This window comes from Triturus cristatus, chromosome 5_1 (genome assembly GCF_964204655.1).
Source record: "Triturus cristatus chromosome 5_1, aTriCri1.1, whole genome shotgun sequence".
In the NCBI taxonomy this organism is placed as follows: Eukaryota; Metazoa; Chordata; class Amphibia; order Caudata; family Salamandridae; genus Triturus; species Triturus cristatus.
In genome coordinates, this window is record NC_140587.1 from 815455518 (window position 1) to 815470288 (window position 14771).

Below are 14771 nucleotides of genomic sequence, written 5' to 3' on the forward strand. Positions count from 1 at the left end.
CGCGCTGCGCACCGCGTGACCACCGTGCGTGCACGGCACTAACTGCGTAAAGTGGGCGCGTGGTGCGCGAAGCGCACCGCGTGCTCACTGTGCGCGCACGATGCGCGAAGCGCACCGTGCGCGCACGCAACAAACTGCGTTAACTGGGCGCGCACGCCACGAATGGCGTAAAGTAACTTAGCATTTAAAAAAACGTACAAGTTCACTGAAAAAACCATAGGTTTCACACACGTTATAGTTAGGAATTAGCATTTAAAAAACCTTGCAAATTCACAGAAAAAACCATAGGTTTCACACGTTATAGTTAGCTGTACATTTCACTCGTAAAAAACCAATGAAATTCCCCCGTTATAGTTAGTGCAGGCAACTATAACTCACGCGACCGCAATCTTCTGCTGATGACATATGTCTTTATGAAAAAAAAATATTTGTAATATATGTATAGCTAAAATTTAATGGAAGAAGACATGGGCAAATAAGTGTCTAAATACAGTATTAGCATCAGCAGAGGATTGCGGTCGCGTAAGTTATAGTTGCCTGCACTAACTATAACGGGGGAATTTCATTGGTTTTTTACGCGTGAAATGTACAGCTAACTAGAACATGTGTGAAACCTATGGTTTTTTCAGTGAATATATATATATATATATATATATATATATATATGTATGTGTATATATGTATATGTATATACATGTATGTATGTATATGTGTATATATATATGTATGTGTGTATATATATATATATGTATGTATGTATATATATATGTGTGTATATATATGTATATGTATGTGTGTGTGTGTGTGTGTATATAATATTCCCAAGTTTAGGTGGAAAGCAGCTCCTGTATAGAGCACGCTCAACACCAGTGACACTCCAGATCTGCTCACTTCAAATGTCTGCTTTATTTATCAAGGTCTTTAAGCATAGGATTAGCACAGTGCCATCCACGCTGAGATAGAAAGGGACAAAGTCTTTTGCCATTTCTTCATCTAAGTCTTTAAGCATAGGACAAGCACAGCGCTGTCCATGCTGAGCTGTTAAAGTGGGTGGGGCCTCCCTTCATGACACCTCTAGTATTGCCTCTTTGTCCTAAAAGTGATTGAAACTGACCAGAATGTCAGGAGGAAGTCTGATATGCTGTTTGCTTAGGCAAACTCTGTGGGGCCGATCAATGCGGAAGGGGTTGGCACCATGCTCCTCGGGAGCGCCTCAGCGAGTCCTTAAATAACAACATAACCTAACGTGTATTTGTAAAGCGCACGTTCACCACTACGTGTATCTTGGCGCTGAATAACAGATGTTTGTTGTTATCCAACTCAATGGTACTCATTTTATCGACCTCAGATGGATGAAAGGCTGAGTGTACCCGCCGGGATTTGAACCTGTGACCATGAGGTCGAACACAGGCCCCTGCAGTAGACTCAGTAGTCCACTGAGCCACCAGACCAGAAGTTCTTAATGTCTCTGCTCTCCTTGCACAGCGATGTTTCTGTAATCTGGAGATTGCATTTCTGGGTCTGGCTCTTCAGATCCTCCTGTTTATCTTAGAGGACCACTAGTTGTTCATTTACAGCTGTGAGCAGTATTCCAACATTTCCAGTGATTATTAATTTTGAGTCATTTCCAAGGATTTGGCCTTCTAGCCAAGATCGTCCAGATAATTTCTCATTTTGGACAAAATTTGTTTGAGGTCTGTCCAGACTGCCCTAATTTTGCTTTTAAATTGAGCAAAGAATTGCAGCATAAAGCCTGTAGTGATGGGCTCCTCGTCTGTCGAAGTGGGGGCTCTCTGTTCACTTTCAGTTTCTCCTTGCTTGACATCTTTAATTAACTCATTTCAGTGGAGGGGATCTGGAGAAGTTTAATTGTGCCTAGGCCTGCTGGCTGCCATCTGAAAGGAGCACAGTCATCTACAGCATGGTGTGTACGAGGTGATCCGGCAATGTTGTGGGAGACCCCACCCATCTGTAAGGTGCCGTTGTGACAAGGTGTGTTTCGGCACAGTCGGCTTTGAGCCAGTACAGTCGGCTGACAAGACTAGTCCCACCTGCTATGCATGCTGCACCAGGCACGCTGCTCCCCATGGTACTCAAGTAGACTGGCCCCAAATGTAAATTAAATTTCCGGTGGGCCTCTGCCTTTGCGACTGTGGGCTTGACAAAGGCTGAAAGCCGATGTCCCAACCATGCACATCATTTGGTGGGAGGAGACAGAACCACCTTAGGCATCCTTCCATGTAGCAATTCACAGGGCACCCCAAGGGTCTGAGCTATGGTAGATTATCAAAAGAGCACTTTGAATCACGCCCTCAACAAGCAAAATCAGACCCCCATGGGGTATGGCAATGTCCGGGTCCCAAATCACCCTGTTACCTCTATCAGATGCACCTCCTCAGTCCACAGGGGAAAAGCCCCTGCCACCTCCATAGGACCCATGTCATAGGGAAGCCCCCAAGCTGATGGAAGGTCCGTTCTTCTCCCCAAATGCAGATTCAGCCATTGCCTGGGCCCTCACCCTCTTGTCTCTGGAGGTGCAAGGGTTGCCTAGCAGGGCATGCCTCCATAGGCCAGGTCAGCCAGCCGTCTCCGAATGTATCTTCTTTCACCGCTGTGTGCTTTCCTTCATCTTGAAGGGCAGCCGAATGTAGGCTGGAGGCGCCAGGGTCCACGAAACTCCCTAGAACCCACCAGGGACCCACCACTCTTGGCCTCCCAAACTACATCCTCTCTAGAAGGTCTGGAACACCCCAAACAGCAGCATCCCCTTCCACCAAAGGGCCGAGGTACTGTAGGCCAGCGGCCACCATCTTGGCTTATGGCCAGTCACCCCACCCCCAACCCCCGGAGCACCTGCAGCTCAACTGTCATGTGGACCGTGCAATGGTCTGGTCCTGGTGCTACTCTGGGTTGATAAATCTGCCCCATATGTGGGTCAATTGTGTATGGCCCCATGTAGTACCAGCTGCACTGATGCTGGGGACGGCGCTCCACACACTCACGGTGCCATTTTAGGCCTGGCCACCTTTTTAGCGTTTTTTTAAAAAGGTTACAACATATGTTGCCTCCTTCACCCTTTGTCATGCCGCTGCAGGACCTTAATTTGGTCCTTCTGTTACTGCTGTATACTCACTTTGAACCGCTTCCCAGCTGCCCCTTGGGGCGTCTCATCCTCAAGACCGTGTTCATCGCCATCACATCGACATGACGGGTGAGTGAGCTTCAAGCTCTGGTATTGCACCATTCACTACCTTCTTCCTAGAGAAACTATTTCTGCGGAGGGGACTTTCTTTTTACCAAAAGGTGTGATGTCATTCCACGTCTGTCACCCTTCTAGCTTTCTGTCCTCTGCCTCACACCTCTAAGTGGAGAGACAACATCGCTTGGACTCCAAGAAAGTGCTGAGCTTTTACTTAGATTGTTCTAAAAAACATCAAGTGGCTGATCAGCTTTGTGTGGTTCCCTGGAGCAATGCAAGACTATATAGAAGACATTGATCTTATACCAAGTCATGCTCTGCATAAAGATCTGCTATGCTGGTACTTCCATCTAGGATTCCCCTACAAGTGCATAGGGGTTAGGGTATTGCTACACTGTCCCCTTACTCACTATTTCTGAGGGATACTTCTAACTACAAATTCTTCACTTTGTTAACTCGTCTAGGCTCCATACTGGATCTGGAGATTTTTCTCAGCGATACCCTTGTGTGCCAGTTGGTGGTGGTTTGCTCCTCTCCATTAGATCGGTCACACACACCAGAAGTGACGAGTCAAAAATATAAATCCCACCTCTGGGCATAGACGTCCGTTACTTTCTGTCCACGTCTTCCGATAAGATCCAGTGATCGCTCTCTTACTGCTGTCACTTGACACAAACTTTCATCCAAAATGTTTCCGGTGTGCAAGGGACAAGTCTTCCACTAACTCTAACGGGATTTAAACCCTGAAAGTATTACCATAAACTGATGTCTGTGACAAACCCCCTTAGATCTATCTATCTATCTCTCACTCACTCACTCACATATATATTGTGGAACGACGTAGAAAAACGTGTAAGCCTGGTCCCAGTCGAGGATGTGGACTCGGGTTCAAAATGTAGAACTACTGAGTATGTGGAGCACATATACCAGACACCAAGATAGACCGATTGATGCGGGGAAGGTATCCCTTTTTAAGGACGGTTCCCCTTACACACCCTAAGTGTCATGCTTCATCATAGGGGTGCCTCCTCGCGTGAGGAACCTAGTCCTGGCGTGGGCTACAACCCCCTCAATACGAGGAGGAGCTCAGGGATGTTTTTTCAAGTTGAGAACATGGGTTGTACTAAGAACCCTATATGAGCGTGGTGTGTGAATGAATATATTGTGCAGTGCTAGTGTGAATGTAAAAGTGAGTTAAAACTGCCTACAGCTAGTTGTCAAAAAACTTTATTTAGCTACCCTGTGACTGGATTAAAAACAATAAGCTGGATAATGAGACTGTCCGGATTGAAGACAGCTACATTAAAGAGATCGACATGTTTCGGCCTTTAGTGACCTATTAAAAGTGTCTTGGCCTTCATGAGGATCAGAACAACTGCTACTGCAACAAGTGAATGTGTAGAGAAATTTGAAAAAACGCTGGTGTATACTGAACCAGAGATTCTTGTGTTCAGGGAATCCACCGCTGGGACCTGTAGTGAGACAAAAACCAAAAGATTCAAATGGTGCAGGTGCTGGTTCATACCACATTCAGATTCAAATGGTCTTTGCAATACCCATTATAAAATTTGTGCAAGGCGGCACTTACCTATTTAGGTTGATATAGTTACCACATCTGTCCGGGGCTATTTTGGCCAAAGGTACGTACGCTAACCCAACCTGAGAAGGAGAACAGGTGGTGTCAGCGAAGGAGAAAAAGACATAAGAGACAGAGCTTGGAAGTTCATTGGTCAGAAGAAGGGCAGGCAGTGGGCAATGGCTGGTTTGGGCTGAAGTGCCAACATGGCTAGGACTATACCATGGTGAGAGTATTGTGTGATGAGTGAAGACAGATGCTACATGATTGTGATCTGTAGTAGCAAACTATTGTAAGGTAATGACGCGCCACAAGACCTACTTCATGTGACCAGGGGTCAGACTGAAACTCTCCAGAAGCGGACCAATAGAGAAACCCAGAGGGGCTGCGCCTGGATAGACCAATAATAGCTATGCTAATGGGCGCCGTTAGGGAGGGAGAAATCAACAGAACTTAAGGCAGCGAGTGCGCGCTGTAGCAATGGGTGCTTCCATATTAACAAAAGCCTCAATAGGGCAATAGGGAAGACTAGAGAGGTGGACTTGCGATGTTAAACGCTGGTCTGAGGGCCATGTAAGGTCATGTCGAAGACTGGAGCATGGTAGACGGCTCTCCATGGTGCGAGCCACACAGGCAAGCAGGGGTTTGAGCCTCACAGACAAGCGGGGTGTGCGAAGCAGGAGGGACGCTGTCAGCGTTGTGGTAGAGGCTCGGAGTCCGAACCAGGGAAAGGTCCCTGTTTGCGATCACGGCATGGCGGCAGCCTGAAGGGGGCCGATGATGACCCAAGTAAGTCAGGGATATTCGTGTCCCCGGGACAAGATTAGCGAGATAACTTACCGCTATGATGTAACAGGGTCTCTTGGGCGTGCGTCCAACCGAAAGGATACACTGTGAGGTAGGACGTGCCTTATATGACGGCACGTCAATTACCGTTGTGACAGACCCGGGTGCTTGGGAGTTGTAGTTGAAGAGAGCGTGCGTCTAGGGAAATGTAGTCCCGTGAAGGGGCTGGATAAATAAAAGGGAGCCCTCGCTAATATGTCGGCGAGGGGTATAGGATTTGGTTAAAAATACAAATTAAATGGACATGACTAGCGTTATGACATGGGTCACAACAGCGCAATCTGCTCGGAATAGGAGGTGGATCGAGCAAGGTGTGTTAAGCACAGTCAAGAGGTGCACTGGTGAGGTAATGCAGTGCATAACCAGGCAGTCCGCTCTGGCTGGGAGATACAAAGATCAGACATGAGTATGGTCTTGCTTAGGGGTGCTCTCGATAGTGCAAAGTCATGGAAAGTGCCTGTAGCATGGTGCTAGAGATGGACGTTGCAGTGGCAACTGGGTGAGAAGACGGAAACCAAAGTGAGTGGCCCTATGACAGGACATGATGGGGTCTGCTCGTACGGTCAGGCGCAGTAGGGGGATGGCATGCTAGGTCAAAGCGAGCCATGGGATATCATCATTGAGTCCGGCATTGGATGTATTGAGTCTTTAGACCCAACGCTGTTCTGCCCTTTGCAGTTGTAGGGTGAGGTCAGGTGTTGAGGCGCCCAAGTTGGGTTTGTCCAGTACTGTCCATGTTAGTGAGTCTACCTGGTGGTACATCTAGAAAAAGTGCTTAGTCACATGTTTTTTTTGGAACATCTGATGGTGCTCTTGTGTTCCTGTATGCGGATTTTGAGTTTGGTCATTCCCACATACCTAAGCCCACAGGGCAGGTGATGAGGTAAATGACGCGCTCACTATTGTAATTTGTGTGGTGCTTTGGCTCCCATGGTCTGGTGGTGCCTATATCTATGGTTTTTGTGCATGAGTCTGAGCTCAAACTGAGCAAGACCCACAGGGAAAATTACCTTGTACAGATGGCAGGTGCCAGAGGGTGTTGGGTTTCTGTGTGCTTAGTAACGGCCTTGTCTGTACTAAGGTGTCCCTAAGGTTACTGCTTCGTTTGAATGCAAATAGTGTTTTTTTGTATCGTATGTTGACCGTTGTTAAGAGTGTTCCAATTCCGCAATACTTACTTTTTCACTGTACTTGAGAGAGAACTGAAGGTGTTCGCGCACACCAACCTAGTTTGCATAGGTGTATTTGATGGATTATCCAGTAGGGCATCTCTGTTAGTAAATACACGGTTGGCTGATTTCTTGATTAAGGCTTTGGGATAGTGTCTATCAAGAAGGTTATTTCTTAGGGTGTGGACGTGTTCTTTATATTTGTCAGTGCTAGAACAATTCCGCCGCAGCCTAAGAAATTGGCCGAAAGAAAGATTCTCACGCAGTGATTTAGGGTGGTAGCTTTCATAATGAAGTAAAGCATTTCGAGCCATGGGTTTGGTGTATAGTTCAGTTTCTAACTGGACATCTGATGGATCGTTGGAAAGATCCAGGAAAGCAAGTTTTTCTTTGCTATATTCACATGTGAACCTGGGATGATCACTTTTTTATTTTCGTTTATTGGCATTTTGCAAGGGATTACATCAGCAGTGGATTCGCATCTGGTCATACAACAACAAAAACATCAGCTGACCACAAGCTACATTGGAAGATACAATTCCTAGACAGAGCAGACAAATATTGCATTACGCCAGCATGCACATGGTGATCATACGTGGTACAGTACACATCGGGATTAGATGACGTATCGCCTCCTTTAGACCTTAAATATAACAGTAGCGGTTCCCAGATATCCTTGGGCTTGGAAGTGACGGAGAGCTCTTCTGCATACAATGTTAAAGTGTCATGGCAGTACGTCATATCTGTTAGCCATTGTGCAGTGGTGGGGCTAGCCTTGCTCTCCCAGGTCATGGCGATTCGCCGTTTAGTACTAGTAGTGCTGTTATCACTAAATAACCCATACTGCCCTTCAGGGACGGTACCAGGGTTAACAAACATATCGGAGGGGTGCATGCCAAAACATTATGGGTCATTTCTTGTATGATTACGATGACAGCTGTCTAGTATGCTGCTATCTTACCACACTCCCATGCTAGGTGCCAGAAGTCTGCACCCGGTGCACTGCATCTTTTACATCTGTCATTGTCCCTAAGCCCATATTTACATCATTTATAAGGTGTGTGATACACCTGGGGCAGGTATTTAAAGTGAATGATGCGCAGGTTTCCCTTGGGTGTGAGTGCCCTAGTGATCTGACACAAGTGCTCCCAGTCCTTGTGTGTACTCTGTGGATCTAGTTTCTTATTCCATCGCTCCATACTGTTGTTATGAGGTAACAGTGTTTGTTCTTTAGCTGCTTTATATAATTTAGTTACCAGTTTGCGTCTCGTGGGGCTAGTGAGCAGGGTATGTAGAGTCTGCAGTGTCGGCGGTTATAGGGGAAATGAGGGAAAATAGGCCTGGAATACTTTCTTCAGCCTGTGCATAGTGAACATAAATAGTGGTGTTTGATTGTGTATATAACTTAAATCTGTAGATTAAGAATGTGCCATCGGGAAAGACATCCTGTATTCTGTCAATCCCAGCCAGCTCCAGGGCAACCATGGCTCCCATTTTGCGTGTTACGGACACACCCGCGTGACATGCCAGGGGCATCAATGGGGAGTATACAGGCAATTTCGCCACTCTGCAGCCAAGCGTTTGCCAGGCCGCAACGGTGGTGTCAATAGGGTTAATTTCAGACCTGGGCGTGCCCCTGCTCGTGTGAGTCATTATGGATATCAGTGGAATGGGTTGTGCATCGCCATCTTCTACTGCGACATGTGGGATAAAGTTATGAGTGGTATACCAGTAGTCAGCATATTGAGCTTGAGCACAAAGATAATGCAAGTGCATATCAGGCACACTGAAGCCCCCTTTGCGATAGTCCAATGTGAGAGTTGCCAGTCCCACCCGCGCTTGCTTGCCGCCCCAGATAAGCCGAAGTAGCAATGACCGTAGCGTTTTAAAGAAGACTGTTGGTAGTTGTATGGGAATGTTGCTAAAAAAGTAGAGGAACTTGGGCAGCACAACCATTTTTATGAGCGCCATGCGGTCGGCCAGTGAGAGTGGTAGACGTATCCATCTATCCACCTGCTGCTCTAACTGCGTGTGTGCTCTGCCATAGTTTTCGTCATGGATAACTATCTCAGGATCGCGGTGCACCCACACCCCCAAGTATTTAACAGGCTCAATCGCCCATATCAGGGGGATTTCAAGATCGTGAGGCATTGTCTCAGTTAACGGTACCACCACCGACTTGGACCAATTTATTGTGAGGTCTGAATAGCTTCCGAATTTTATATATTCTCTAAGGATTGGCGCCATGAAGGTGTGTGGTTCTCTGATGAAAAGCAGCATGTCGTCCGCATATAATGAGATGCTGACGGGGCGATGCACAAAGCATAGCGCTGCTTGTCTATGGTGTTGTCTAATAACACATGCCAGCGGCTCCAGCATTACCGCAAAGGAAGCGGGGATAGGGAGCAGCCCTGTCTAGCCCCCCTGGTTATCTCTATAGCTTCCATAGTGGTGCCCTCGACCCGCACCCAGGCAGTGGGGTTGGTGTACAGTAATTGTATCCAGGTGATGAAGAGCGGTGGAAATCCCATGCGTTGGAGAGTGTAAAAAAGATATCCCCATTCAATGGAATCAAAGGCTTTGGCCGCGTCAAGCATCACAGCCGCCGCCTTTAACTCCGGGTCCAGGATATTCTACATGGCAAAGAGGGTTCTTAAATTATGTGAGGTGAACCTAACCAGAATAAATCCCGACTTGTCCGGTAGATCCAGGTTAGGCATTAGTGGTTTGAGTCTGGCAGCCAAAATAGTCGCCAGGATCTTCGCGTCAGTGTTTATAAGCGATAGCGGGCGGTATGAGTCGCAGCTATGTGGTGGCTTGTCTTTTTTGGGCTGGGTGAGGATTAGAGCCACCCGGGTGCGTGCCCGTCTCATGCGCTTCTGCAAACATTTTTTTTTTTTTTTAAAACCTTTATTTCGAAATTCAGGACACAGCTATTCAGCCGACAGCCCGAAGGTTCGGCAGCATTGCAAGTTAGATACAGTAATGTGTCCCCGATACAGTACGATGAGTAATGCAAAGGTCCAATTTTAAATATACACAGTAAAAACACACAACAAACCCCAGCAAGGCAGAAACATTGAAATCCCATGGCGAAAGCCCCCAGGGGAGGCAGGACCCCACTCATCTACAAAGTATAAGACTGTGTGCGGAGGAAGAAGGGGAACAGCAGAGGCCCAGAACGGTTACCAAAACCAAACTGTGCTGGAAGGTAGGTCAGGGGGAAAGCTGTTCCTCGGGAGGTTCCAGGTCCGGGGCAAGACATATTCCCCCCCTGTATTGGTTCCACCGCCCCCAGATGGCATGCCACTTCCGGGGGCGACCTCTAGAGCAGTAGACCGTCTTCTCCCTAAACATGCTCCAATCCATGTTCTCCTTCCACGCGGTCAGTGTAGGGGGTCCCGAGGAGCCCCATAATCGCGCGATATCCCTTTTAGCTACCATGTTACCCAGAGTCACCCATTGGGTCTGCGCCTCATCGAGATCAGTGGGCCCCCAGACGTTCAGGAGGCAGCACCGCGCCTCCGGCTGTACCACAATGCCCGTCACCTCCCCCATGACTGCATGGACTCTCCTCCAGAACTCCACAATGACACCACATTCCCAAATGATGTGCAGGAAAGTACCCACCATACCACATCCCCTTCTGCACAGGCCGTCCTCCGAGAATCCCATGTGGACCAGCCTTGGCCCCGTAACATACACCCGGTGCAGTATTTTAAGCTGCACCAGCCTCAGACGCGACGGGATCGCAACCTCCTTAGGCGAAGAAACCGCTGACTGCCAGTCCTCATTATCCAACTCTAGGCCATCCCTGGTCCACTGTTCTCTCAGCCCCAATAGCAAGTCTGCCCGGACGTTTATCAACTTCTTATATATGAGCGAAATCGTGCTCTCGGGCATATGACCATCAAGGACTCGGTCCTCAAGGGGAGAGGACTCCGGCACCTTCTCACCCTCCACGAGGACTGATCGGAGGGCGTGACGCAGCTGGATATACCTAAAATACTCTGAAGGCCCTAGCTCAAACTCGGTCTGCAACTCCTCCCTCCCCTTATGCAGCACATCTCCCACCTTGGATATACCTATCAGGTCCCACTTATCAAAGCCCTTCGTGTGCCAGAGTCTTCCCAACCTTTCCGATTCAAACAATGGGGTAGCGAGGGTGAGCCTATCCTTCCAGCCCAGCGAGTCGGTCGCCATCTTCCATACGCGCACCGCCACACCTGTGGGCCCCGTGAGGGACGAGTCTAGGGACCGCGAATACAACGCCCTGTAGTAGTTGCCGCCGCGCAGCAGCCACCTATCCATGGCATACCCAGGGCTGAGGGCAGGGCCGTAAAACCCATGGTTGATCGCGCTCAGCTGCGTGGCCCAATAGTACCGTCGGATGTCTGGGAGCGCAATGCCCCCATCGTACCATGGGAGCGTCAACTTTGAAATAGCTATTCGCGGCCGCCCATCCCACAGCAACGTCCTTTGGAGGCCTTCGACCTCCCGAAAGTATTTGGCCGGTACCCAGTCCAAGGTGTTCTGGAGGGCGTAGAGGAAGCGGGGAAGAGACATCATTTTGAACAGGGCCGCACGCCCAACAAGGGAGAGCGGCAGCCTCCGCCAACCTTCAACATCTCGCCTCAAGCGTGCCAAGGGGGGGAGCAAGTTCCTCTCATAGCGCACAACAGGATCCATGGATATAAAAATCCCCAAATACACAAAACCTTGCTGGGTAACCTGTATCGAACATGTTCTAGGGATCGGTGGGACCTCGCCACTAAGAACGTACAAGTACGATTTGCCCCAATTAATCACAAGCCCCGAGTTCCTACCGAACGATGCGAGTACGTCACAGACCACTATAAGCGACTTCTTTGGTGAGGCAAGATACAACAGGATATCATCGGCATAAAGCGAAATACGGTCCTCGTGATCAGGCGACCACCGAAGGCCCCGTATATCCGGGTGCCAACGTATCCACGCAGCCAACGGTTCAAGGGCGAGGGCGAACAACAGGGGCGACAGGGGGCAGCCCTGCCGAGTACCCCTACCAAGCTGAAACGGGGTAGATGCCCGACCATTCACCACAACATTCGCTAGTGGCCCCTCGTACAGCAACCGGACCCAACTCACAAACCCGTGACCGAAACCAAACTTGGCCAGCACGGCCCATAAGTATGCCCACTCCACCGTGTCAAAGGCCATCGTGGCATCAAGAGATGCCACAACAGCCGGTTCACGCAGCGTGCCCGCCCTGGCGATGACGCCATGAAGACGCCTAAGGTTCAATGCTGTGTTTCGGTGCGGGATAAAGCCAGATTGATCCGGGTGGACCAGATCGCCAAGTACCCTAATCAGACGGGTAGCCAGGAGTTTGGCCAGAATTTTCGGCTCAGCGTTGAGGAGTGAAATGGGCCGATAGGAGGCGCATCTATCTCGGGGTTTACCCTCTTTGTGTATGACCACGATCGACGCCAGCCGCTGATCCAACGGAAGGATCCCATCTCCCCGCGCCTCCAAAAACATGGCGCGCAGGTGAGGGGCGACCCTATCCGGGAACAGTTTGTACAGATCGATCGGCAGTCCGTTCGGTCCAGAGGCCTTACCCGAATTCAACGCGCGAATCGCCCCCGCCACCTCGTCAACCGTGATGTCGCCATCCAAATCGTCCCTATCTATGTCAGAGAGGCAGGGCAACTCGATATCACGGAGGAGATCAGACGAGTCCTCGGGCGGCCTGTCCGACACAGAGGAATAAACCCTATGAAAATACTCCGCGAAACACTCCACAATCCCCTCAGGTTCCACAATCGCCTCTCCCCCCTCTCCAATCAACTCTGGCACCACTCTATTGACCCGTTCCTTCCTGTCCAGCCACGCCAGGAGTTTCCCTGCCTTATCTCCAACATCATACAGACGGCCCTGTTGTTCCCTGCTGAGGGTCTTGGCGGCGTCCGTCACCAGGTCCCTATACTCCGCCTGCTTCAAGCAAAGCTCATGCAATGAGGACTCTGTGACCTCCTCCTCCATATCCCCTTCAAGGGCCGCAATCTCCTCCTCCACTTGCCGCACTTCGCAATCCCTCCGATTCTTGGCAGTCACCACCAGGGAGAGGGCCTCCCCCCGAAGCACGGTCTTAAAAGCTTCCCACAGCGAGATCGCCGAGTCCACGGTTCCCAGATTGTCCTTAAAGTAATTATCTACCTTCTTTACCAGGGCGCTGCGCATCTTGGGGTCTCGGAAATACCATGGGTTAATGGGGGCCACCCTCCCTCCTCCCTCCCGACCGAGATCCAGCCGGATCCACACTGGCGAGTGATCAGAGATACCACGTGCCATGTGCCTCGCCTCGGATATCAGCGAGGCATGTGCGGCCAGAGTGAGCAGGTAGTCAATCCTGGAGAGGCTACCATGCGCCCCGGAGTGAAACGTGTATTGACTCTGTGTGGGGTGCCGGAGCCTCCAGCAGTCTATCAGGCCAAACGTGTCCAGGAGGTCCGGAAGCCATTTCTGAGCCCCCCCTGTGTCCCTGGGCGGGTATCTATCCAGCAGTCCGGAACCCACAGCGTTGAAATCCCCTCCCACTACCAGCATGCCCCCCGGGAGAGTCAGCAAAGCCCTGCCCAATTCAGCAAATGTGGCGGCCTGCAGGGCCGGCGGGACATAAACCGAAACCAAAACCAAAGTCCTTCCTTCCCACCGCCCCGCCACCGCCACAAACCTCCCCCTATCGTCAACAATGGTGGAGTCCACCTCAAAAGGCAGCGATGCTCTAACGAGGATGCCCACACCCCTGGACCCAGAAGAGAATCCCGAGTGTGCAATGAACTTATACCCCTTCCTATTCAGGGCATAGCACGTATTGCCTATGAGATGCGTCTCCTGCAGCAGTACAACGTCTGGCATTGAGCGTTTCAGAAATTGCAAAACAATCCCCCTCTTAATGCGATCCCCCAAACCATTAACATTCCAGCTTATAACACTTAGGCCTCTACCCCCCATCCTCAAACGGAAAGAGGCCCACCCCACACCCGAGGCGCCACCATGGAACAACCCTGAGGATAATCATCATGCCTTGCAAAAATAAACCCCCCAACAACAAACTCAAACTCCCCATAACTCCCCCCACCCTGCACCCCTGCTGCAGCTTAAAAAGCCCCCCCAACTTGCAGTGTGCCTGTCGCCCTACAAAAACAAAAATCTACAAAAAGTACCCCAAGGGAGGAAAAGAGCACCCCTCGTCCTCCCGCAACCCTCCACAGTTACTGCACTCTGTTCAAATCTTCAAATTTGGTCAAATCAAGTCAGGCCGGCTTTGAGATATCAGCCCTGTCCATCTCGGCCACTGTCTCCATGCTCAGCTGTGTCGTCCCCGGTCCGTCGCCGGGGCAAAGCGTCCAGCCATTCGTCGGCCATAACAGGAGAGTCAAAAAAGAATGTCCGATCTTCATGCACCACCCGTAGTCTGGCGGGGAAAAGCATGGCATATTTTAGGTCCCGTTCCCGAAGTCTTCGCTTCACCCCCAGAAAGCTCTGTCTCTGTCTCTGCACCTGCTGGGTGAAGTCCGGATAAAAATTCACCGACGCATTCTGGAAGGGGACTGGGCCCGTCACCCTCGAAGCTTGCAGGATAGCGTCCCAATCTCGAAAATGAAAGAGCCGGGCGACAATCGGCCGCGGCGGGGCACCCGCCTTGGGCCGTCCGCCCGGCACCCTATGGGCCCTTTCCACCGCAAAAAACTTTCCAAGGCCCTTAGGCTTCAGATGATTGAGGACCAAATCTTCCACAAGCAGGTCCGCCGAAGCCTCATCCGAGGACTCCGGGACCCCGATGACGCGCACGTTGTTGCGCCTGGACCGGCTCTCGAAGTCCTCCAGCCGGCGGGCGGCGAGGTCACTCTCGGCCCTCAGCTTCCGGACCTCGTTCTGCAGATCCGCAACCTCATCAGTGAGGCCCGTGGTCTTGTGGTCCAGGTCCTTAACGCGT

At 50.2% G+C, this 14771-nt stretch overlaps 1 protein-coding gene across 5 annotated transcripts in view; it reads left to right on the forward strand.

Moving 5' to 3' along the window:
• Positions 1-14771, forward strand: part of CEP192 (centrosomal protein 192) — a 1978693-nt gene that overhangs the window by 687246 nt on the left and 1276676 nt on the right. The window lies entirely within an intron of this gene.